Here is a 27,071-nt window from a genome sequence, read left to right on the forward strand (position 1 = left end):
GAACACATTGGCCCCATAAAAGACAACGAAGGGAATCTGGCCACAGAGGACAGAGAGAATCAAAAGTGCTAAATAAATTCTTCTCTTCAGTTTTTACAAAAGAATTGGGGGGGCTACACTAATCCAGCTTGTAATTTTAAAATAAATACACCTCAGGAAGCACCCCCATGGTTAACAGAAGATAGACCTAGAACTAAACTTGAAAAACTTAACATAAATAAATCACCGGGACTGGATTGCTTGCACCCGAGGGTTCTTAATGAACTCAGCCAGGTGATAGCCAGACCATTGTTCTTGATCTTTATGATCTTTATGGATAGTCTACAGACGGGTATGGTGCCAGCTGATTGGAAAAAAGCCAACGTGGTTCAAATATTTAAAAAAGGGTATATCTCTGGGAACTATAGGCCGCTTAGCCTAACATCAGTAGTCTGCAAAATTTTGGAGGGGATGTTAAGGGATTATATAAAAGACTTTAGTAATAAAAACAGTATTAGTAGTAGTAATCAGCATGGATTCATGAAAAATCGTTCTTGCCAGACCAATCTATTAGCCTTCTATGATGAAGTGTGTTGCCATCTAGTTAAAGAAAGGTCTGTGGATGTGGTGTATCTGGACTTTGCAAAGGCATTTGACACAGTTCCCCACAAACGCTTACTGTACAAACTAAGGTACAGGTATGGACCATAGGGTGAGTACCTGGATAGAGAACTGACTCCAGGGGCGAGTCCAGAGGGTGGTGATGGGGAGTACTCGGATTGGGCGGATGTGAAAAGTGGGGTCCCCCAAGGATCTGTCCTGGGACCAATCCTGTTTAATTTATTCATATACGACCTAGAGAATGGGATATCCAGCACAGTCTCGGTATTTGCGAACGATACTAAGCTAAGCAGGCTAATATCCTTCTATGCAGGACGTGGTAATGTTACAAGCAGACCTGAACAAAATAATGGGGTGGGCAGCTTCATGGCAGATGAGGTTTACTGTTGAAAAATGTAAGGTAATGCACTTGGTGTCAGAAATGCGAAGTTACTCGCTAGGGGGTGAACATCTGGGTGAATCTAAGATGGAAAAGGGAATGGGGGTCCTAGTGGACAACAGACTTGGCAGTGGTATGCAATGCCAAGCCGCTGCAAGCAAAGCCAACAGAATACTGGTATGTATAAAAAAAGGGATTCACTCCAGAAATAAAGAGATTATTCTCCTTCTCTTTACAAGACTCTAGTCCGGCCACATCTTGAAAAAACACCATCCAGTTCTGGGCATCGGTCCTCAGAAAGGATGTGCTAGAACTGGAGAGAGTACAGAGAAGGGGAGCAAAGATAATTGGGGGAATGGAGGGCATCAGCTATGAGGAAAGACTACAAGCATTGAACTTATTTTCTCACACACAGGGCCACTCACTAAAACTAGAAGAAAACGGTTTAACCTTAAACTACGTAAGGGGTTCTTTACTGTTAGAGCGCTAAGGATGTGGAATTGTTTTCCGCAAGCAGTGGTATCAGCAGGGAGCATTGATAGTTTCCAAAAGCTACATGATGGGCACCTTAAAGACCACAACATACAGGGGTATACAATGTACGATTAACCACACACACACACACACACATTATGGGCTGGACTGGATGGACTGATGTCTTTTCTCAACCTCACTTACTATGTAACTATGTAGAGGGACACAAGAAAATAAAAACAAGGAAAAAAAAAAAAAAAAATTCTCCACACAAATTTTAGGAAGTACACTGCCATTTACCCTGTGTGGTGCTTGGTGCATTCTGGTAAGATTTATTACCGTACATGGAAAGCTTATTTTGCCTGGTGTGAGTCCAGGGGTTTCTCTCCTAGTTCCTATTCGGTGGCGAGGGTGTTGGCTTTCCTCCAGGCTGGTGTGGACCAGCATCTTGCGTTGGCCACGATTAAGGGCTAGGTCTCTGCACTGGCTATTCTTTTCTAGCGCCCTGTGGCATCTAATTCCTTGATTCGCACCTTTATTCAAGGTGTGCGTCACTTGGCCCCTCCTAGAAGCCTCTACCTCCATGGGACTTGAACTTGGTTCTGTCTGTGTTACAACGTTCCCCGTTTGAAAACATCAGGGAAATTTTGTTGCGTATGCTATCTAAGAAGGTTGCGTTCCTGTTAGCGATCACTTCTGCTCGCAGAGTGTCGGAGTTGGCGGCGTTGTCTTGCCGTTCCCCTTTCCTGGTGGTTCATAGGGATAAGGTGGTCCTGCGACCTAATCCGTCCTTTCTGCCAAAGGTGGTTTCAGATTTTCACCTGAATGAGGACATTGTTTTACCTTCGCTTTGTGCGAACCCTAAGTATCCAAAAGAGGTTGCCTTGCATTCTTTGGATGTTGTCAGGGCGATCAGGGTTTACCTGTGGTCGACTGAATCCTTTCGGAAATCAGATTCTCTCTTTGTCCTTCCTGAGGGACCTCGAAAGGGTATGGCTGCGTCTGCGGCAACCATTGCTAAATGGATCAGACAGACCATTGTACAGGCCTATTCGTTGCGGGAACGGGTTCCTCCCTTCCCTGTCAAGGCGCATTCTACCAGGTCGGTGAGTGCGTCCTGGGCCTTCCGGCATCAGGCTTCGGTGACCCAGGTGTGCAAGGCTGCGACTTGGTCGTCGGTGCACACCTTTTCCAAATTCTATAAAATTGATGTTCTGGCGTCAGCTGATGCCTCCTTTGGCCGCAAAGTTCTCTGTGCGGCAGTGCCATAGGGCAGTGTTTTAATAACCTTTAGATATGATGGATATGAATAGCCAATTTTAACATTTTATTAGGCTGGTATAATGTAAGTAGCATTTGTTGCTGTGCATGTGGGCGTTGTCAAAGTTAGTATACAGTAAGTGTTAGTCAATAGCCACTGGTTGAGTGGTTGGGGAGTGGTGCTCTAAAGCAGTGTTTCTCAACCTTTTTCCAGTTGGGGCACCCTTGAAAAGTATGTGCATAGCACGTTTGAGTGTAGTGATGCTGCATTCACGGGCTTAAAACAGATGGTGTGGAGGCAACATATTGCCTCGTTACCGCTTGTCAAATGCCTCTGAAAAGCTATCTGTGAATGGATTGCTTTTCAGAGGAGCAGCACATGTAGACACACACGTATACAATGCGCACATGTAGACACACACACATACATCGCTTGCCTGATGAAGGGGCCCTGCGTAGCTCTGAAGCGTTGCTACGTATCTATTATGTGACCATGGATTGAAGCTTTGGATCCTTTCGAGGAATTCTTGGTGTGCTGATGACATTTCTTCACTTCACTTCATACACACACGTTTAAAAGGTTTAGCACAGTACCTTTCCTCATTAAGTCGGGTACTGCTCTGTAGGGGAAAGCAGAGTGCACAGCTCCTTCACAGTGGCGATGTACAGTTTGGTAGGGGATCGGGCTCATCTGACAGCCCTTCTCTCCCTTCTCCCCCTTCTCCCCCATAATCCCGCGGCACACCTGAGGACCTCTGGTGGCACACCAGTGTGCTGCGGCACACTGGTTGGGAAAGGCTGCCATAGGGAACTCTGGTTTTGTATGGGTCCCTGGCTGTTGAGGTTGTTTTCCCCTTGGTTATTTGTTTTCCTGGGTTGTTGCTCCTGTTGAGCCCTTTTTTGTTAACCAGAAGGTTGCCTTTCTGTTTATGTAAGGTTCCTTTCTCTGATGTGGGTACTGCGTTGCTTTTCTGACGGTTGCGTTGCCCACCCCTCATGTCTACACTGCTTTGGGACATCCCCATTAGTGAAGACTGTGTGAATGGGCGGCCACTGTCGGAGGACATAAGAGAAAAAGGAATTTTTGTAAAATCTTACCGTAAAATTCCTTTCTCTGAGTCCTCCGACGGTCGCCGCCCCGCCCCTCTTTTGGGGTTTTTTTCTACACTATTACTGCTTGCGACCAAACTGAGTTGGGATGGCTATTGCAGGGGGGTATTGGACTAGAAGGACAGCCCCCATGGGTGTGACTATGTAGATGAATTGTTCTTTTACAAGTCTTATGCCTGGAAACTCCTGCGGAGAGGAAGCAATACCCCATTAGTGAAGACTGTGTGAATGGACGGCGACTGTCGGAGGACTCAGAGAAAGAAATTTTACAAAAATTCTGTTTTCTCTTATGTCCTCCGACAGTCGCCGCCTCTTCATATTCGTCACATATGGGGAGTATTAGACTTTGCTCCGAAGGAGTAGCTAGGCAACAGAATATGTTAACATTAAAGCTTTTAACATATCCCACCCTCAAGGGGTGGTCCCCTCAGTCAATACCCTCCTACTTCCTGCAACCATATCCCAGTTTTAATGTCTAGCTTGTCAGGAGTGGCTGGCTTTTCCTGTGCTGGGGCTTTCTGCCCCAGACTCTTTCTTCTTTTTGAAATTTTGTTTGAGTTTTCTCTCTACCTTTACTTAGCTGTTATTTTTGTCAGCGTTAGTTAGTTCTTCTGATGAAGAGGATCGTGCGGGCTGGGTCTCGGGCTGATCCCCCTGGTCGCAGGTCGTGGGTCAGTGGCTTCCCAGCCTGCCATCGAGCGTTCAGCCAGGTAACGCTCCTGGCACAGTGAACGACCCATCCCTGTTCGGTGCAGGGATGATTGGTGAGGTGGCTACCTCACTGGACGCTGTGCGGTTTCTTAACCCCCATTTTGTGCGTCTTGAATTGCGACTCTCCCTGCCTCATGTGCAGCGGCTTGTTCGCCTGTGCGGGTCCCCCACGCCATTGTGAGGTAAGTGTATCTATGTGGGGACCTGTCTGTCTGGGGGGGTGTCAGTCTGGGACTGTGTAACCTGCCTCTATTCACACTGCTTGTCTCCCTATCTCTCGGCTGCATGCTGTGGGCTGCAAAGGGGGGGGGGGGAGCTGTGTGACACTGTGTGTGTCAGTCTGGTCAGTGTGAGACGCTGTGTGCTGTGGGGCATGTTTGTTTGGCATGTTTGGGCATATACAGCGATCGCTGCGGCGATCTGACATGTATTCCTATGCAGGGATGTCACGTGTGCATTACTGCACTGTGGAGCGGCGGTTTCGGCGCCAAACGGCGCCATTTTGCCTACACTCGCTCCGGCCGCATGTTTTACATGCATGGCGGCCATTTTCTTGTAGCCTCCATAGGCTTTCATAGAGCGCCCTGGCAGCATCACTTCCTCTTTCCAGGAACACCGATCGAGGCAGCAGCAGCGGCGAGGGTCTCCTCAGGTTTTATCCTTCTGTTCTTGCTATCCATTGCCTGTGTTCAGTTTGCATATTCCCTGTGGGGGTCTCATTGTGCTTGAGTTTGGTACGGTGGGCTGCGCTTGCCGCGCTTGCTTAAAGGGGCAGTTAACCCTTTATTGTCTGGCATTACAGGGGCAATGGATTCTCAGGAGGGCAAATTTCCTACCGCCCTGGTGGAAAGCCAGGGGACCGCTGTTTCCCCCCCAGGGGGGGATTTAGCCACTATTGTGGCTGGCCTTGCTGCTCAGGTGCAGATGCTGGTGGCTGCTCAATCTACTAAAAGACCCAGAATTGCTCTTTCCTCTGATTCTGAGGGTGAAGGTGATGGGGTTGTTATGGCGGGGGCCTCCTTATCGGGGTCCCGCTCCTCCCTAGATCTAGTGGGGTCCGAGGTGGAGGCTGAAGTTGAGGGGGTTGATAATTCTCCCCCTGGCTCGCCTGAAGAGCTTGCAATCATGGATGAATTGATTGCTTCCATAAAGCAAACACTGCGCTTGCAGGATGAAGTGTGTCCCCCCGCTGCCTTGGCAGCCTATGGGACGCAGAGAAAACGCAGGACGCCGCAGGTTTTTCCCTGCAATGATGATTTTCAGCGCGCTGTTAAGGATCGATGGCGCAATCTGCGCAAACCTTTTGCTGTACCAAGTAGGTTCAGGCTGCGTTATCCTTTCTCGCCTTCCACTGATGAAAGGTGGTGTGTGCCTCCCCCAGTGGATCACGCAATTGCGGTTTTAAACAAGGCCACTGCGATTCCTGCAGAGGATTCCCCTGTGTTCCGTGATGCCACGGATAGGAGATTGGAGTCTCTTGCCCGTCATACTTATTCTGTTACGGGTTCTATGCTTAAAGCTCTGTTTGCTTCTCTCATGGCGGCCCAGGCGATTGCAAGTTGGACGCAGATGCTTAGGCGCGTCCTAGTGGCCGACTCGGCCTCGCCGGCGACCCTGGATATGGTGGATCAAATCCACCAGGGTGTCATGTATTTGTGTGTTGCGGACCTGGACCTGGTTCCATTGGCTGCACGTGTGCACAGCGTGGCGGTGTTGTCTCGCCGCCTGGTTTGGTTAAAATGTTTGTCGGTGGACCAATCTTCACGTAAGACCTTAGCCAATCTGCCTTATGATGGGTCTCGCCTTTTTGGGGAGTCCTTGGATGTGTTGATTAAGGGGATCACCGGGGGTAAGAGCACTCTTTTGCCCCATTTCCCCAAGGCTAAGGGGGCTTCTGGGAAGAAGCATGCTAATTTTCGGCCCCCTCAGGGGTCCTTTCGTGCTTTTCGGCCGCACTACAAGGGCAAGCCGTTCAAAGGTCAAGGCTCTCAGAAGAAACCCTGGTCTGGGAAACAGAAGTCCGGCCAATCCGGATCTGCAGCCCATAACAGTTCGGCCTGAAGGGGCGCCCTCACCCAGTTTTGGGGTGGGGGGACGCTTGCTCGGTTTTCTTCAACCCTGGTTGGCCCGTGTGCGGGACAGATGGGTTCAGGAGATCGTTCGATCTGGTTACAAGATCGAGTTTCTCTCTCGGCCGGAGAGCAGATTTTTTCCCTCAAATCTTCAACTGTCTCCAGAGCGTTTGCGGGACCTGCACCTGGCGGTGCGGCACCTGAGGGCTCAGGGAGTGGTGGTTCCGGTGCCTCATCGGGACAGATTTCGGGGGTTTTATTCCAATCTGTTCACCGTGCCCAGAAAGGAGGGCAAGGTTCGTCCAATTCTGAACTTGAAGGCTCTGAACCGCTCTGTGCGGGTTCGCAAGTTCCGCATGGAATCCCTGCGGTCGGTGGTGGCTGCCCTGGTTCCGGGGGAATTCATGGCCTCCATCGATTTGAAGGATGCGTATCTTCACATCCCCATTTTCGAGGGTCACCAGAGGTTCCTTCGATTTGCCATTGCGGAGGATCACTACCAGTTCGTGGCGTTACCTTTTGGTCTCGCCTCGGCTCCGCGGGTCTTCACCAAGGTGCTTGCACCGGTTCTGGCATTATTGAGGGCCCAGGGCATTTCTGTCCTGGGGTATCTGGACGACATTCTGGTTCGGTCTGCGACCAGCCAGGGTCTGGAGAAGGACCTGTCTGTCACGATGCAAACTCTGCAGGAGTTTGGTTGGACGATAAATTTTCCAAAGTCGACACTGAGTCCGTCGGTTCGTCTTCCCTACCTGGGAATGATTCTGGACTCGGTGCAGGCGAAGGTCTTCCTGCCGGAAGAAAAACTCAGAACTCTTCAGGAGGAAGTCAGGTCCCTCAGGGACGTTCCGCACTCATCTCTGCGGACGTGCATGAGATGTCTGGGATTGATGGTCTCGGCCTTCGAGGCGATTCCCTTCGCCCAGTTTCACACGCGGGGTCTCCAAGCGGAGATCCTGTCCAGGTGGGACGGGCGACCTCAATCTCTGGATCTTCAAATCTCGTTGAGTCATCGTACCAGAAGAAACCTTCTGTGGTGGCTCCAGTCCCCGATGGTGTCCGGGGGCAAGTCGTTTCGTCCTGTCTCGTGGACGGTGATCACCACGGATGCCAGCCTGTCGGGCTGGGGTGGTGTTCTGGGCGTTCTGTCCGCCCAGGGAACTTGGTCGGAGGGGGAGTCTTCCCTTCCGATCAACATTCTGGAATTGCGTGCGATAAGTCTCTGTCTTCATCGCTGGACGGACCGGCTGCAGGGCTGCCCGGTTCGGGTGCAGACGGACAATGCCACGGCGGTGGCCTACATCAACCACCAAGGGGGCACCAGGAGTGCCCGAGCGGCTCGAGAAGTGGCCGACATTCTGTCTTGGGCCGAGACTCATGTCCCGGCGATAACGGCGGTTCACATTCCGGGGGTGGAGAACTGGCAGGCGGACTATCTGAGTCGCCAGACCCTGGATCAGGGGGAATGGTCTCTCCACCCGGCTGTCTTCCAGATGTTGTGCGTGAAGTGGGGTCTTCCAGATGTGGACCTGTTCGCGTCTCGTCTCAACAACAAGGTGAAAAGGTTCGTGGCAAGGACGCGCGACCCTCGGGCAGACGCGTCGGACGCGTTAGTGGCCCCGTGGCATCAGTACAGGCTGATGTACGCGTTTCCACCGATTCAGTTGCTGTCCAGGTTCCTTCGCAGGTTACACTCGGAACGCAGCACGGTGATTCTTGTGGCGCCGGACTGGCCTCGCCGGTCCTGGTACGCAGACCTCGTGAATCTGGCGGTCGACGCCCCGTGGCGTCTGCCTCTTCGAGACTATCTACTGTCTCAAGGACCGATATACCATCCTGCTTTACAGTCGCTGGCTTTGACGGCCTGGCTGTTGAGACCGAGGTCCTGAAGGAGAGGGGTCTCTCTCCAGAGGTCGTTCATACTTTGATCAACGCGAGGAAGTCTTCCTCGGGGAAGGTTTATTACCGTACTTGGAAGGCCTATTTTGCCTGGTGTGAGTCCAGGGGGTTTTCACCCCGCACGTACTCGGTTTCCCGTGTGCTGTCTTTCCTGCAAACGGGTGTTGATCAGCGTTTGGCGCTGGCTACAATAAAGGGTCAGGTGTCTGCACTGGCCGTTCTGTTTCAACGTCCCGTGGCTTCCAACTCCTTGGTTGGCACTTTTGTTCAGGGTGTGCGGCATCTGGTTCCTCCTAGGAGGGATCCTTTGCCCCCTTGGGACTTGAATCTCGTTCTGTCTGTGTTGCAACGTGCTCCTTTTGAACAGATCAGGGAGATCTCGTTGTCTATGTTGTCCAAAAAGGTCGCCTTTTTGGTGGCGATCACTTCGGCTCGCAGAGTGTCGGAGCTGGCAGCTTTGTCCTGCAAGTCTCCGTACCTGGTTGTTCATTTGGATAAGGTGGTCTTGCGACCTAATCCTTCTTTTCTTCCGAAACGAGTTTCGGAATTCCATCTTAATGAGGATATTGTCTTACCTTCGCTGTGCGCGAAGCCTAAACATCCAAAGGAGGTGAGATTGCATTCTCTGGATGTTGTTCGGGCGATAAGGGTTTACCTTAAATCGACTGAGTCTTTTCGAAAGACGGACTCCTTGTTTGTTCTTCCGGAGGGTCCTCGGAAGGGCATGGCGGCTTCGGCCTCTACCATCGCCAAATGGATCAGGCAGACCATTGAACAGGCCTATGCTTTGCAGGGGAAGGTTCCCCCTGTGCCTGTGAAGGCGCACTCTACTAGATCTTTGAGTACGTCTTGGGCCTGTCGTCATGTCGTCTGTAGCCCAAGTGTGTAAGGCGGCGACCTGGTCGACCGTACACACGTTCACAAGATTCTACAAAGTAGATGTTCAGGCATCGGCGGATGCTTCCTTTGGCCGCAAGGTTCTTAGTGCGGCAATTCCCTAGGGTCCCTTGTTGGGGACCTCTGGCTGATGGGATAAGTTTTTATATCCCCTGGTTTTTTTGTCTTTTCCTGGGTTGTTGCTCCTGTTGAGCACTTGTTGTTTTCTGTTGCCCAGCTGGTTTCCTTCCTTTGGTAAGGTTCCTTTCTTTGATGCGGAGACTGCGTTGCCTTTTTGGCGCAGATGCGTTTCCCACCCCTCATGTTTGCACTGCTTTGGGACGTCCCCATATGTGACGAATATGAAGAGGCGGCGACTGTCGCAGGACGTAAGAGAAAACGGAATTTTTGTAAAATCTTACCTGTAAAATTCCTTTCTCTGAGTCCTCCGACAGTCGCCGCCCCCGCCCCTCTGTTGGGGTTTGGTTGTATACTCTACTGCTATTCCACTAAAACTGAGATATGGTTGCAGGAAGTAGGAGGGTATTGACTGAGGGGACCACCCCTTGAGGGTGGGATATGTTAAAAGCTTTAATGTTAACATATTCTGTTGCCTAGCTACTCCTTCGGAGCAAAGTCTAATACTCCCCATATGTGACGAAAATGAAGAGGCGGCGACTGTCGGAGGACTCAGAGAAAGGAATTTTACAGGTAAGATTTTACAAAAATTCAGTTTTTTTGATTCTGTGATCCGGGCCAGACAAGAGGATCTAGAAGAGAAAAATAATTCTCTAGAAGAAAAGTGGAAGGTAAGCATGAAAACAAATGATCTGCTGAAAAGGAATATGTAAAGCATATGACAAATTCTGTAGGTGCTCTCTTTAGAATTACCTTCTGCTGGTTTGTGGGTTTTTTTTTAAAAAATAATTTTTATTCACATTTTGACGTCGTGCTAAACATACAGCACTTCAGCACTAGACCCATAATGCTCTTATGCTATAATACAGTTAAATTATAAACTTCTGCAACATTTTCACCCAGACATAAATTCACATAAAATGACTCCAATTGGCTCCCAGTTCTAACTGGATCTGCTTGTCGTTGAACATTTCTTTCCTTTCTTAGATTTTCTGGACTGCCCCAGAATGTGTAACTAGAGAATCTAGCTGGGTGTTCACATTATCTAAGCACTTCATGAAAGACTGTTCTAATCTACTTCTAGGAACATGGCTCCGGGTAGAGATAGGGACGCCTACAGATAGCTCTGTGTAATTCTATGCTTCCAGATCTAGTGTTGGCTTTTTTATCCTAATAATAATCAGCTTGACAAAGCACATAATTAAGTATTCTTCATCACTAGATGCACATCTGAAGACTTGGAGAAATCCTGACTAATTTGTGATGATGAGCTGTACAAAGTGTGAAAAATGGAAATCGAAGAACTACTACTTGGAAATGACTGAAAATAAGTGTTCTAAAATAGGCAGCAGTTTAAGTTGCTTAATACAATCAGTTGACAGGTTTGTCTTTCCTCCATTCAATAACCTAGTACAAAGACCAACACTCTTTAAGATGGAATCACATGCTTTGTTTTTTTTTGTAGTGCATTGATTTGCATTATTACATTTACAGTATATGTATAGCCGAAATAATACATTTTTGGATGGAGTGTGAAAGATAAAAGTAAAATTCCAGCTAAAGCCTAACTAGCTAACCTGTGTAAAATGTTCTCCCCCCTCCTAAAACCTATACTAGCTAATCTGTGTAAAGAAAATGTATATACTTGCCTATGTTCAGCCCACTTGGGTCCGGTCACATGATCCCCTGTGTCAGCCAGAGGTGGCTGCAGGGGAATGGGGAAAGCGCCTGGTGGCTGCGAAATCTGGGAGCGATGCCATCCCCCATCTGCTCCAATAGTGCAGCGGTTGTTGGCAGTCCATGAATGAAAATTTGGCCATTTCCTGGTGACCTGAATGAATTTCGATCCATGTCTAGCTCCAACTATAGCAATTCAAAACTTACACAGAGCCTAATTTTCTTGCTTCTGACAGTTTTAAACAGAGCAGAAGCTGAGCATGTGCCCCAGGAGATGGGGGAATTGTAAGTGAACCAGCATGGGTGAAGAAAATTTTGCTTTAGAAAGGTTGTCTGTGCCTAACCACGTAGTCACATGACTGCTGTTAGCACAGCTTAAACTGAATAGAACAGTAAATGTTCCTTTCCATCATGGAAAAAATCCTGTCCTTTTTTAATCTTGGAAGCGATAGAAACCCTTTCATGTTTTATTATTTCAGCAGCTGTTGGAAAAATGTCCACCTACTTCTGACCATTTTACTTCTGACCATTTTACTTCTGACCACCACCACCGCAAATGCAGAAAATCATAAATATTTTGCGTTCTAATCCTTTTGCACTCTTTAAAGAAGATATAAAAGTGTTTTTGTGCCCATAGGGGGAAAAAATTTCCCTCACCCTTTTTAATTTTTTTTTATTCTTAAACTATATTATGCAAACCAACACACAGCTTTCGACTGCTACACAATTTGTTTGATTCTGATGTACCCAAGTTATGCCATGCTGAAAAATTAAAGTAAGCCTGTTTTCATTTAAGGTTTTAGTTCATCTAAAACTGCTACTATTACTATTGGTCAGGTTCTATGGCAGTCTTTCTCAAGCTTTTCAACACGGAGGAACCTTTTGAAATAACTTTTTCTTGATCTCAGGGAACCCCCGGCTACAAATTACTATACCTACTACTCTTGATACATCGGTGTGATGGTCAGTGGGAAGAATGCTCCTACACTTGTGGTCTCAGGGAAGAATTACCCTCTTACAGAGAGCTAAAAACATTAATGGTGTCAGTGGGAGCTTATCGGAGAGCGACCTTTGGAGGAACCCTTGAGTTCCATGGAACTCTGGTTGAGAAACCCTGTTCTACAGGGAGTGCAGAATTATTAGGCAAATGAGTATTTTGACCACATCATCCTCTTTATGCATGTTGTCTTACTCCAAGCTGTATAGGCTCGAAAGCCTACTACCAATTAAGCATATTAGGTGATGTGCATCTCTGTAATGAGAAGGGGTGTGGTCTAATGACATCAACACCCTATATCAGGTGTGCATAATTATTAGGCAACTTCCTTTCCTTGGGCAAAATGGGTCAAAAGAAGGACTTGACAGGCTCAGAAAAGTAAAAAATAGTGAGATATCTTGCAGAGGGATGCAGCACTCTTAAAATTGCAAAGCTTCTGAAGCGTGATCATCGAACAATCAAGCATTTCATTCAAAATAGTCAACAGGGTCGCAAGAAGCGTGTGGAAAAACCAAGGCGCAAAATAACAGCCCATGAACTGAGAAAAGTCAAGCGTGCAGCTGCCAAGATGCCACTTGCCACCAGTTTGGCCATATTTCAGAGCTGCAACATCACTGGAGTGCCCAAAAGCACAAGGTGTGCAATACTCAGAGACATGGCCAAGGTAAGAAAGGCTGAAAGACGACCACCACTGAACAAGACACACAAGCTGAAACGTCAAGACTGGGCCAAGAAATATCTCAAGACTGATCTTTCAAAGGTTTTATGGACTGATGAAATGAGAGTGAGTCTTGATGGGCCAGATGGATGGGCCCGTGGCTGGATTGGTAAAGGGCAGAGAGCTCCAGTCCGACTCAGACGCCAGCAAGGTGGAGGTGGAGTACTGGTTTGGGCTGGTATCATCAAAGATGAGCTTGTGGGGCCTTTTCAGGTTGAGGATGGAGTCAAGCTCAACTCCCAGTCCTACTGCCAGTTTCTGGAAGACACCTTCTTCAAGCAGTGGTACAGGAAGAAGTCTGCATCCTTCAAGAAAAACATGATTTCTCTAGCGCTCATTGACAGACGTAGTCCTCGGTGATACACCACCTTCGGGTTATGTTGCCTCCACAGGAGCAGGACTAGACAGGAAATTAAAAAGCTCTGGCCACACCCTAGGGGCAGTCCCAGAGGGTATATCCTCTCTCTCTCTCTGCCTCAGCAAATCAATCTGTTATTTTCTGTCTAGTTAGGAGTAAGGACCTAGATACCTTGCTGGGATCTTAGGTCCTGGCAAGAAATTTTTCTTAAAGGATTTTTTTTTAGACCGCTTTTTTTCTCCAGTGTTCCTGTGAGATCTTCAAGCAAGAAAGCTGAACTGGGCGACGGGCTGGATGTTGAGATCCGGTGGTCACCCCAGTTCAGCCTACGAGCGCGTGCAGGCCATAGCTCCGCGCTGGGTCGGCCGCGACAAAGTCCCATTAAAGGACTGACCCCGCGAGTTAAACGTCTCGCTGAAACGCCAAAGACCATGAGTCACGGCGTCCGTATCGGTCGACAGCCCTCCCGCCCCGGTGGAGAGGGGTACTGTCAGGAGTTGGTGCCCGCCTGGTTCCGGTATGGTGAGTAGTATGTTCCCCCTTTTTCCCTGACGGGTCTTGTGGTGAACGCGGGCCCCTCTCTGTATGGTAAGATAGAGTCCCTCTCTATCCTATAACATGACACAGATCCTCCTACTTTGAGTGTGATTTTATGTGCAAAAGCCAGGAGGCTTGGTTTGGGAGCTAACAATCTAATTGTATACATGTTAAAAAGATGTAATCTGTGGCATTCTGGGAATCTTACGGTGATAAGAATAAGTTACCTACCAGTCAGAGCCACGGACATGTAGACTGCCTTCCTAATCAGATCTCCAGCTATTAGCAGGCCTCCCGAATGGCCATGCGGTCCGCCAGGGCCGGTACCGCCAACCACGCCAAATCCCCATGCAGAGAGAGTGTTGTGTGCCCTGCAGCACACCGCTATTCAGTACAGGCCGCCGCCATTTTTTTTGCTGGATCGCACGAGCCGCCATTTTGGCGTAGCCTCGTGTCTCCAGCATGGGGGCGGCCATGTTTGAGGTGATCCAAACACCTCGTGGAGCTTGGGGAGGCGCCGGAAGGCGTGCAGAGGGGCGGAGCCGCCTCCTTTCTTCCTGGGCAGCCAGCCAAAAGACTTCCTGTTTGTCAAGACAGCGCTGTAACCTGTTGCAGTTAAACTCTGAGCATCAAGTGGTGAGCCTGGGGGTCTATCTCTCTCTCTCTCGATCGATAGGGATCCCTAGCAGGTAACACTAAGGGGCTTTTTGTGGCGCTGGGGGTCTGGAAAAAAAAAAAAAAAAGTTTATTTTTGAATTATATTATCCAGGAAGTGACTGGAGATATCAAGGACCCTGCCACACATATTCCCCCACCTGTTTCCCTCGAGGGGGCCACGGGACCCGCCGGTGCACAGAGTGTAGAGTCATTTACAGCAATTTTGGAGTCTATGGTGGCTCGGGTGGAGGCGGCCTGTCAGGGACGGGGGTCAAGGAAGCGACCCCCGCCTACCCCTATACTATCTGACACCTCTGACTCAGATTCAGAGATGGTCACTGCAGTTGCAGGTCCCTCTGCAAGGGCTGTTATCCCAGCTAAAGCCCCCTCAGACAGTGAGGAGGACGCTTCTTCTCCTGCTATAATTCAGGAAGAAGCATTGGTGGACGCACTAGTTGTGGCAGTGCAGGAAACCTTAAAACTTGAGGCTTTACCGGCAGAGGCAACTGAAACAGAGATTCCTTTTGGTACTAATAAGCCCATCAAAACGGTGAAGGTTTTTCCTGTACCCAAATGTTTCGGTAATCAGATTAAAGGAGAATGGGAGCATTCTAAACGTGCCTTTACTATTTCTAAGCGTATTGCTAGACGCTATCCGTTTTGAGGAATCCATCATTAAGAAATGGACGGTACCACCAGCGCACCATCTTCTCTCTGATAGGGTCAGCATTTAGACCAGTAATTGTTATTGGTCTAGTTTCCCAGACACTTACGGAATGGGCGAAAATGGTACGCCAAGACCTTAGGGGAAAGGATATTCCCCAGGAGACATCTGATTTGATGGAACAGATTATACAAGGGCTACAGTTTATCTGTGACGCAGCCTTGGACACTACTCCCTTATTAGGGCATGCATCTATGTCAGCGGTGATCCTCAGACGTGTGCTGTGGTTAAAATGCTGGTCAGCTGACCTAGGTTCCAAGAAGACCTTGACAAATCTCCCTTTTCAGGGGAATCGTCTATTTGGGGCCAACCTAGATGAAATCATTAAGGATGCCACTGGGGGCAAGAGCACTTTTTTGCCACAGGCTGCAAAAGCTAAGGGACCTCGCAACAAGCGAGGACCTTTCTTTACCGCCCATAAAGGGCGCCCGGCTGGTACTAGCGGGAAAGGCAAGACTCCTCCAGGAGGGTTCAAGAAGGGCTGGTCGGACAAGCAGAGGACCAACCCAGCCAAACCCGAAGCAAAGGAGTACACAGCCTGAAGGTGCGCCCCCACCCGGTTTCAGGGTGGGGGGACGTTTTCACCGGTATTCAGGACATTAGATCGAGCATCAACCACTACTACCGGTGCGATTCTTCCCTTCCAACATTTAAGTACTACAGGAAGCGGTAGTTACCGTTCCCTGAATAGATCTTTTCCTTTACCTTTTCCTAAGATTAGTCCCTATACCTCACAGGAATCGGATCTGGTTGACCAGGTAGGCCAAGTAGCCTCTAGTCGGGTGACTTCGGTCCCTGAGGTTCAACCAGAAAAGATCACCCTTCCTGATAACAATCAGGTATCTGATAAATGTGTGGGAACAGAAAACGACCAGACTTTCTCGGATGGTCAGGGCCAGATACCTCTAGGGACGCCTGGTTCAGATTCTATCAGCGCCAGTGGTCCTAGAAATTCTAGGCTGGCCTCGTCAAGCCGGCCTGGCCGACTTGGACATGCTAGTCGCAGACGTTCCGTGGGAACTTCGTCTCAGGGAGTGTCTGTGGTCTCAAGGACCAATTTACCGTTTAATGGCCTGGCCATTGAGACCCAAGTACTGAAGGACAGAGGTTTGTCTACTTCAGTCATTCCTACCCTTATTAAAGCAAGGAAAGCGACTTCCAGCAAGGTCTATTATCACATATGGAAGACTTATATTGCGTGGTGCGAATCTTTAGGATTTCCTCCACGTACCTATTCGGTGACTCGAATATTGGCCTTTTTGCAACAAGGGGTTGAGCAGAAGCTAGCCTTGAGCACCATCAAGGGTCAAGTTTCAGCATTAGCAATCTTCTTTCAGAAACCTTTAGCTACCAAGTCCTTGGTGCGGAATTTCATCCAGGGGGTGCGGCACCTGGCTCCTCCAGTCCGCGCGCCCTTACCGCCCTGGGATCTTAATTTGGTTTTGTCGGTTCTACAGAAACCTCCCTTTGAAAACATCAGGGAGATTCCCTTGCTTACTTTATCCCAGAAGGTGGCCTTCTTGGTGGCTATTACTTCTGCTCGCAGGGTGTCAGAACTGGCTGCATTATCATGCCAGTCCCCATACCTAGTGATTCATAGGGATAAGGTAGTACTTCATCCTAAGCCATCCTTTCTTCCTAAGGTGGTTTCAGATTTTCATCTGAATGAAGATATTGTACTACCTTCCTTGTGTCCTCAGCCCAAGCATCATCGGGAACATGCGTTGCATTCCTTAGATGTGGTTCGGGCAATCAGGGTATACCTGAAAGCTACGGAATCATTCCGTAAGACGGATTCACTTTTTGTGATCACGGATGGCCCCAGAAAGGGTTTGCCTGCATCTGCCGCGACCATTGCCAAATGGATTAGACAAACGGTGGTACAGGCTTATTCTATTAATAATAGAATATTACAGAGTCCTCCGTTCCTCCGTTCCCTGTTAGGGCGCACTCCACTCGAGCGCTCAGTACTTCCTGGGCCTTTCGCCATCAGGCGTCAGTGGTCCAGGTATGTAAGGCGGCCACCTGGTCGTCGGTACATACCTTTACAAAATTCTATAAAATTGATGTGACGGCATCGGCGGATGCCTCATTTGGCCGCAAGGTTTTGCAGGCCGCAATTTGAGGAGACCGGTGGTCTACCTCGAGGGTTTTTTCTGTTTGAAAAAAAAAAAAAAAAATTTTTCTCTTTTTTGTTGAGTCTCATCATTAAGGATGAGCATTGTAAACTTCTAGTTGGCACCGGTTGGGCCTTCTAGATTGGGATTTGATTTCATTTTCCCACCCCTCAGTTGTGATACTGCTCTGGGACGTCCCGAAGGTGGTGTATCACCGAGGACTACGTCTGTCAATGAGCGCTAGAGAAAAATGGATTTTTGTAAGATCTTACCGTAAAATCCTTTTCTCTTAGCTCATTGACAGACGTAGTCCCCGCCCCTCTGTTTTTTGAGTTGGGTTGGGTTAAATCTCTAAAGACTGCTTTTTCACATAACTGATTTGCTGAGGCAGAGAGAGAGAGGATATACCCTCTGGGACTGCCCCTAGGGTGTGGCCAGAGCTTTTTAATTTCCTGTCTAGTCCTGCTCCTGTGGAGGCAACATAACCCGAAGGTGGTGTATCACCGAGGACTACGTCTGTCAATGAGCTAAGAGAAAAGGATTTTACGGTAAGATCTTACAAAAATCCATTTTTTCATGCAGGACAATGCTCCATCACACGCGTCCAAGTACTCCACAGCGTGGCTGGCAAGAAAGGGTATAAAAGAAGAAAAGCTAATGACATGGCCTCCTTGTTCACCTGATCTGAACCCCATTGAGAACCTGTGGTCCATCATCAAATGTGAGATTTACAAGGAGGGAAAACAGTACACCTCTCTGAACAGTGTGTGGGAGGCTGTGGTTGCTGCTGCACGCAATGTTGATGGTGAACAGATCAAAACACAGAATCCATGGATGGCAGGCTTTTGAGTGTCCTTGCAAAGAAAGGTGGCTATATTGATCACTGATTTGTTTTGAATGTCAGAAATGTATATTTGTAAATGTTGAGATGTTATATTGGTTTCACTGGTAAAAATAAATAATTGAAATGGGTATACTGTATATTTGATTTTTGTTAAGTTGCCTAATAATTATGCACAGTAATAGTCACCTGCACACACAGATATCCCCCTAAAATAGCTAAAACTAAAAACAAACTAAAAACTACTTCCAAAAATAGTCAGCTTTGATATTAATGAGTTTTTTGGGTTCATTGAGAACATGGTGGTTGTTCAATAATAAAATTAATCCTCAAAAATACAAATTTGCCTAATAATTCTGCACTCCCTGTATGGTAATTTTAATAACCTTTAGATATGATGGATATGAATTAGCATTTTATTAGGCTGGTATAATGTAAGTAGCATTTGTTGCTGTGCATGTGGGCGTTGTCAAAGTTAGTATACAGTAAGTGTTAGTCAATAGCCACTGGTTGAGTGGTTGGGGAGAGGTGCTCTAAAGCAGTGTTTCTCAACCTTTTTCCAGTTTGGGGCACCCTTGAAAAGTATTTTCAGTCTCAAGGCACCCCTGTCCAGGGCTTGGCTCACGTTAATTTATGTTGCGAAACACACCCAATATTGTGCTTGTTTCTGACACACACCAAAATGCTCTGTTCTTTAGGGGTGCCATTCATTCTTAATGGTACCCCCCATATTGGCAAATGTGGGATGTTTTTGGTGAGGCGCAATTTAAAAAAAAAAAGGGTCGGGGACTTCTTTCCTTGCATTTCGGTGGGTAGGGAAGCCCATTAAAATGAATGGGCTGCCCTACATGCAGCCACACAGATGTGAACCAAGGACTTTTACACATGTCAGGTTGGAGGGATGTTAAAACAACATGGTTGCGCTGTTTTTACCACCCACAACTTCTCCCCCTTTAGCTGCAGAGGGAGAAGCTGGGGGTGTACACATGCTGTGGCTGCAGATGGAGGTATACCCAGGGTGAATGGGGCTGCACTGCAACTACCCCGCAACTATGTGCATAGCACCTTTGAGTGTAGTGATGCTGCATTCACTGGCTTAGAACAGATGGTGTGGAGGCAACATTGCCTTGTTACCGCTTGTCAAATGCCTCTGAAAAGCGATCTGTGAATGGATTGCTTTTCAGAGGAGCAGCACATGTACACACACGTATACAATACGCACACGCGCACATGTAGACACACGCACATACATCGCTTGCCTGATGAAGGGGCCCTGCGTAGCTCTGAAGCGTTGCTACGTATCTATTATGTGACCATGGAATGAACTTTTGGATCCTTTCGAGGAATTCTTGGGGTGCTGATGACATTTCTTCACTTCACTTCATACACACACGTTTAAAAGGTTTAGCACAGTACCTTTCCTCATTCAGTCGGGTACTGCACTGTAGGGGGAAGCAGAGTGCACAGCTCCTTTACAGTGGCGATGTACAGTTTGGTAGGGGATCGGGCTCATCTGACAGCCCTTCTCTCTCTTCTCCCCCATAATCCCGCGGCACACCTGAGGACCTCTGGCGGCACACCAGTTGGGAAAGGCTGCTCTAAAGTGACCATACCTGGTTGAAGCACAGCAATATAAGATGACTTTACCTGTTTGGAGAATGGTGATATAAGGTGACATACCTTGTAGGGGAACCATGTTATAAGGTGACCATAGCTGTATTGGGATAAGTGTCATAAGACTGCTACACTTTTGTGTTCAAATCATCTCTGTAGCAAATTCTTAGTCTACTCCTTGTCAGCGTTTTGATGGTATTGATGGCACATGAAGATTACAATCAGCCTAGGTAGGCTGCTATTCTTCCATTAGTTTACAAATTTTGCTTGATTTGGACCCTACTGATACAGTAAGCTAAAACACCAACCCGTTGTGCTGCCTAATGGGAAATCATGTGCTGCCTAATAGGCGACCATGTGGACGTTGCCCAACATGATGGATGGATTTGTCTAGCAATGACGCAGTTAATTGTAGTTCTTATTCATTTTCCTGTAATGGGGTTTAATCATCCCTCCCTTACTAATGCTGTTCTGAATGTAGAGTACTAACTATACTGCACTGTTCAGTTACATACAGAGTCTGATATAATTTAATTGTTGGCAGTGGACGAATGTAGTACTGCCCCTTTCTCTCCCAGTTCTACTGTGCAGAGGATTGTTAGAAGCTGATACCAATTCAAATGTAGGTACTTAAAGTAGTATTATTTATAGTGGTTGTAAACCCCTGAAATAAAAATGTATCAAAGCATATCCTTATATGTGTTCTTGCCTCAGTCCGTAGCACTTGGTGTAGATTTGCCTGCTCTTTCCTTCCTCTGCTATCTGCATGAGTCACTCCTGACAGTTTTTTTGAGCCACTGTGCAATCCTTGAGGACAGCCCTCCCCTCAACATATACAGCACGGGGTTGACATCTTCGGATGTGCATGTTTCCCAGGGAGGCTGTGTAGAGGAGAGGGCGTGGGAGTGTATTCCTTTCCCTCCATTCATGTCTCAGATTACACTCGGCTCTATTGTTTTGTGTGACATCAGATGTTTGTCCCCTGCCTTCTGGAACTGAGAAATACCATCTAAACTGTGTACATTTAAAGGCTGTGGAGGTAAGGACACTGCAGATAAACGGGTATAACTTATGTTGGAGGATTTAATTCAATACTGTGTATCACCGCAGGCTAGACACTTCAGTGGGCTCATGTAAAGGTTTATTTATGTGACAATAAATGAGTTTTGCCTGATGCATACTTGTGGCAATTTGTTTTGCTTTGTTTCTTAAAATGAAAAGGCAAAAAGCAGCAAATGAAAGGGAACAAAAGTCATAAGTTTGGATTTTTATACTTCTTTCGAGGCAGGATCTTGCAAAGTATTTAGGCCAAAGCATCAACAGTAACTGAGTTTTGAAGGCAGAGATAGCCAGCAACTAATATTTACAGAAGATAACAGCACTAGTAGCCCTTATTTCTCTTGTGGCAGGTATAATTTTAAAGAAAGGTATTTCCGTACTTAATACAGTGGGTATAGAAAAGAACCCTCCTTTTTTTTGTAAATTACATTTTGTTGCTACAGCAGCCTGAAATGAAGACAGACGCAGTTTTTGTTGTATCCAGCTGTATTTATATTTGCAATATGCAATTTACAACATCCAAGTGAAAGCTAGAACACCAACATCCAGATGCTTCAATAATCACTATGACATGTATATACAATTTATAGTATTAATCTTTGTTCATATAGGTGAAGTCATATGGATTTGAATTCTGTTAACCCCTGAAGAAGGGTTTTCTACCTGAAACGTGTAGGGTCCGTTTCCTTACCATTTGTACCCTTGAGTTCCCCATACCTTGTATAAGCCGTAATTTGCATGCAAAATTTTAAAGTTTATGTCTTCGATTTGGTATATTTTTCTTTGTAAATTTTTATGTGTAATCAATAAAGCATTTCATGTTTTACAAACGATTTTGTTGGGTGTCCAGTTGCCTACATAGTCCCACCAATCTGGGGGTTTTCCTTTTTCCTACATAATAGGGATGATGGCCATTGGCACCTAGGTACCTAAGTGATGGGGGTCCATACATGTGCTAGAACACCAACATGTCAGAAGAGAATCTCTGAGTTGGAGAAAAGGATCACCCCCTTGTGTCAATATTTTGTTGAACCACCTTTTGCTTTAGTTATAGCCTTTAGTCTGTTGGGATATGTCTCTACTAACTTTGCACATCTAGACTTTGTAATATTTGCCCACCCTTCTTTGCAGAACTGCTCAAGTTCAGTTACATTTGATGGTAACCTTTTTCAGCTGTGTGGTCACTCTTGCTGTGTGCGGTCATTGTCATGTTGGAAGCTAAATCTTTTTCCCATTGACAACATTCTGGCAGAGGGCAGAAGATTTTCCTCAAGGATTTTGTATTTTGCCCCATCGATTTTTCCTTCTATTCTGACAAGTGCTCCCGTCCCTGCTGCAGAGAAACACCCCCAAAACAGGATTTCTCTAGCGCTCATCGACAGACGTAGTCCTCGGTGATACACCACCTTCGGGTTATGTTACCTCCGCAGGAGCAGGACTAGACAGGAAATTAAAAAGCTCTGGCCACACCCTAGGGGCAGTCCCAGAGGGCATATCCTCTCTCTCTCTGCCCCAGCAAATCAGTTATTTTCTGTCTAGTTAGGAGTAAGGACCTAGACACCTTGCTGGGATCTTAGGTCCTGGCAAGAATTTTTTCTTAAAGGATTTTTTTAGACAGCTTTTTCTCCAGTGTTCCTGTGAGATCTTCAAGCAAGAAAGCTGAACTGGGCGACGGGCTGGATGTTGAGATCCGGTGGTCACCCCAGTTCAGCCTACGAGCGCGTGCAGGCCATAGCTCCGCGCTGGGTCGGCCGCGACAAAGTCCCATTAAAAGGACTGAACCCGCGAGTTAAACGTCTCGCTGAAACGCCAAAGACCATGAGTCACGGCGTTCGTATCGGTCGACAGCCCTCCCGCCCCGGTGGAGAGGGGTACTGTCAGGAGTTGGTGCCCGCCTGGTTCCGGTATGGTGAGTAGTATGTTCCCCCTTTCCCCCTGACTGGTTTTGTGGTGAACGCGGGCCCCTCTCTGTATGGTAAGAAAGAGTCCTTTCTATCCTATAACATGTCACAGATCCTCCTACTTTGAGTGTGATTTTTTGTGTACAAAAAGCCAGGAGGCTTGGTTTGGGAGCTAACAATCTATTGTATACATGTTTAAAAGATGTAAACTGTGGCATTCTGGGAATCTTATGGGTTAAGTATAAGCTACCTACCAGTCAGAAGCCACGGACATGTAGACTGCCTTCCAAATCAGATCTCCAGCTATTAGCAGGCCTCCCGAACGGCCATGCGGTCCGCCAGGGCCGATACCGCCAACCACGCCATATCCCCAGGCAGAGACAGTGTTGTGTGCCCTGCAGCACACCGCCATTCAGCAGGCCGCCGCCATTTTTTCTTGCAGGATCGCACGAGCCGCCATTTTGGCGTAGCCTCGTGTCTCCAGCATGGGGGCAGCCATGTTTGAGGTGATCCTACACCTCGTGGAGCTTGGGGGAGGCGCCGGAAGGCATGCAGAGGGGCGGAGCCGCCTCCTTTCTTCCTGGGCAGCCAGCCAAAAGACTTCCTGTTTGTCAAGACAGCGCTGTAAGCTGTTGCAGTTTAACTCTGAGCATCAAGTGGTGAGCCTGGGGGTCTATCTCTCTCTCTCTCGATCGATAGCTAGCAGGTAACACTAAGGGGCTTTTTTGTGGCGCTGGGGGTCAGAAAAGAAAAAAAAAAAAAGTTTTTTTCTTTACTTTTGAATTATATTATCCAGGAAGTAACTGGAGTTATCATGGACCCTGCCACACATATTCCCCCACCTGTTTCCCTCGAGGGGGCCTCGGGACCCGCCGGTGCACAGAGTAAAGAGTCATTTACAGCAATTTTGGAGTCTATGGTGGCTCGGGTGGAGGCGGCCTGTCAGGGACGGGGGTCAAGGAAGCGACCCCCGCCTACCCCTATACTATCTGACACCTCTGACTCAGATTCAGAGATGGTCACGGCAGTTGCAGGTTCCTCTGCAAGGGTTGCTATCCCAGGTAAAGCCCCCTCAGAAAGTGAGGAGGACGCTTCTTCTCTTGCTATTATTCAGGAAGAAGCATTGGTGGACGCACTAGTTGTGGCAGTGCAAGAAACCTTAAAACTTGAGGCTTTACCGGCAGAGGCAACTGAAACAGAGATGCCTTTTGGTACTAATAAGCCCATCAAGACGGCGAAGGCTTTTCCTGTACCTAAATGTTTTGGTAATCAGATTAAAGGAGAATGGGAGCATTCTAAGCGTACCTTTACTATTTCCAAGCGTATTGCTAGACGCTATCCGTTTGAGGAATCCATCATTAAGAAATGGACGGTACCACCAATCGTGGATCCGCCTATTTCCAGGCTGAATAAAGCCACGGTTATTCCAGTGGAGGACACTTCGTCCTTTAAGGATCCGGTGGATCGAAAGATAGAAGCGGAGTCCCGCACTATCTTTTCTCTGATAGGGTCAGCATTTAGACCAGTAATCGTTATTGGTCTAGTTTCCCAGACACTTACGGAATGGGCGAAAATGGTACGCCAAGATCTTAGGGGAAAAGATATTCCCCAGGAGACATCTGATTTGATGGAACAGATCATACAAGGGCTACGGTTTATCTGTGACGCAGCCTTGGACACTACTCCCCTATTAGGGCATGCATCTAAGTTAGCAGTGATCCTCAGACGTGTGCTGTGGTTAAAATGCTGGTCAGCTGACCTAGGTTCCAAAAAGACCTTGACCAATCTCCCTTTTCAGGGGAATCGTCTATTTGGAGCCAACCTAGATGAAATCATTAAGGATGCCACTGGGGCAAGAGCACTTTTTTGCCACAGGCTGCAAAAGCTAAGGGACCTCGCAACAAGCGAGGACCTTTCTTTACCGCCCATAAAGGGCGCCCGGCTGGTACTAGCGGGAAAGGCAAGACTCCTCCAGGAGGGTTCAAGAAGGGCTGGTCGGACAAGCAGAGGACCAACCCAGCCAAACCCGAAGTAAAGGAGTACACAGCCTGAAGGTGCGCCCCCACCCGGTTTTAGGGTGGGGGGACGTTTTCACCGGTATTCAGGACATTAGATCGAGCATCAACCACTACTACCGGTGCGATTCTTCCCTTCCAACATTTAAGTACCACAGGAAGCGGTAGTTACCGTTCCCTGAAAAGATCTTTTCCTTTACCTTTTCCTAAGATTAGTACCGATACCTCACAGGAATCGGATCTGGTTGACCAGATAGGCCAAGTAGCCTCTAGTCGGGTGACTTCGGTCCCTGAGGTTCAACCAGAAAAGATCACCTTTCCTGATAACTATCAGGTATCTGATAAATGTGTGGGAACAGAAAACGACCAGACTTTCTCGGATGGTCGGGGCCAGATAGCTCTAGGGACGCCTGGTTCAGATCCAATCAGCGCCAGTGGTCCTAGAAATTCTAGGCTGGCCTCCTCAAGCCGGCCTGGCCGACTTGGACATGTTAGTCGCAGACGTTCCGTGGGAACTTCGTCTCAGGGAGTGTCTGTGGTCTCAAGGACCAATTTACCTTCGTGCTTTACAGTCGCTGGTTTTAATGGCCTGGCCATTGAGACCCAAGTACTGAAGGACAGAGGTTTGTCTACTTCAGTCATTCCTACCCTTATTAAAGCAAGGAAAGCGACTTCCAGCAAAGTCTATTATCACACATGGAAGACTTATATTGCGTGGTGCGAATCTTTAGGATTTCCTCCACGTACCTATTCGGTGACTCGAATATTGGCCTTTTTGCAACAAGGGGTTGAGCAGAAGCTAGCCTTGAGCACCATCAAGGGTCAAGTTTCAGCATTAGCAATCTTCTTTCAGAAGCCTTTAGCTACCAAATCCTTGGTGCGGAATTTCATCCAGGGGGTGCGGCACCTGGCTCCTCCAGTCCGCGCGCCCTTACCGCCCTGGGATCTTAATTTGGTTTGTCGGTTCTACAGAAACCTCCCTTTGAAAACATCAGGGAGATTCCCTTGCTTACTCTATCCCAGAAGGTGGCCTTCTTGGTGGCTATTACTTCTGCTCGCTGGGTGTCAGAACTGGCTGCATTATCATGCCAGTCACCATACCTAGTGATTCATAGGGATAAGGTAGTACTTCATCCTAAGCCATCTTTTCTTCCCAAGGTGGTTTCAGATTTTCATCTGAATGAAGATATTGTACTGCCTTCCTTGTGTCCTCAGCCCAAGCATCATCGGGAACATGCGTTGCATTCCTTAGATGTGGTTCGGGCAATCAGGGTATACCTGAAATCTACGGAATCATTCCGTAAGACGGATTCACTTTTTGTGATCACGGATGGCCCCAGAAAGGGTTTGCCTGCATCTGCCGCGACCATTGCCAAATGGATTAGACAAACGGTGGTACAGGCTTATTCTATTAAGGGTCAGAGTCCTCCGTTCCCTGTTAGGGCGCACTCCACTCGAGCGCTCAGTACTTCCTGGGCCTTTCGCCATCAGGCGTCAGTGGTCCAGGTATGTAAGGCGGCCACTTGGTCGTCGGTACATACCTTTACAAAATTCTATAAAATTGATGTGACGGCATCGGCGGATGCCTCATTTGGCCGCAAGGTTTTGCAGGCCGCAATTTGAGGAGACCGGTGGTCTACCTCGAGGGTTTTTTTTTTTTTTGTTTGGAAAAAAAAAAAAAATTGTTTTCTCTTTTTTTTTTGTTGAGTCTCATCATTAAGGATGAGCATTGTAAACTTCTAGTTGGCACCGGTTGGGCCTTCTAGATTGGGATTTGATTTCCATTTTCCCACCCCTCAGTTGTGATACTGCTCTGGGACGTCCCGAAGGTGGTGTATCACCGAGGACTACGTCTGTCGATGAGCGCTAGAGAAAAATGGATTTTTGTAAAATCTTACCGTAAAATCCTTTTCTCTTAGCTCATGGACAGACGTAGTCCCCGCCCCTCTGTTTTGGAGTTGGGTTGGGTTAAATTCTCTAAGCACTGCTTTTTCACATAACTGATTTGCTGGGGCAGAGAGAGAGAGGATATGCCCTCTGGGACTGCCCCTAGGGTGTGGCCAGAGCTTTTTAATTTCCTGTCTAGTCCTGCTCCTGCGGAGGTAACATAACCCGAAGGTGGTGTATCACCGAGGACTACGTCTGTCGATGAGCTAAGAGAAAAGGATTTTACGGTAAGATTTTACAAAAATCCATTTATTACCACCTCCATGATTTACTGTAGGAATGGTGATTTTTCAGATGTGAGCTATATTGGGTTTCTGCCAGACACATTTGGAGTTGAGGCCAAATAATTCACTTTTAGTCTCGTAACACCTTTTTCCACGTGGCACCAGA

The 27,071-nt window shown here is 47.7% G+C and overlaps 1 protein-coding gene across 2 annotated transcripts in view; it reads left to right on the forward strand.

Annotated features, from left to right (window-relative positions):
- UGP2 (UDP-glucose pyrophosphorylase 2) overlaps window positions 1-27,071 on the forward strand; it is a 241,091-nt gene that overhangs the window by 109,826 nt on the left and 104,194 nt on the right. The gene's annotated exons all lie outside the window — the stretch shown is intronic.

Source organism: Pelophylax lessonae (assembly GCF_965119305.1).
Source record: "Pelophylax lessonae genome assembly, chromosome: 3".
In the NCBI taxonomy this organism is placed as follows: Eukaryota; Metazoa; Chordata; class Amphibia; order Anura; family Ranidae; genus Pelophylax; species Pelophylax lessonae.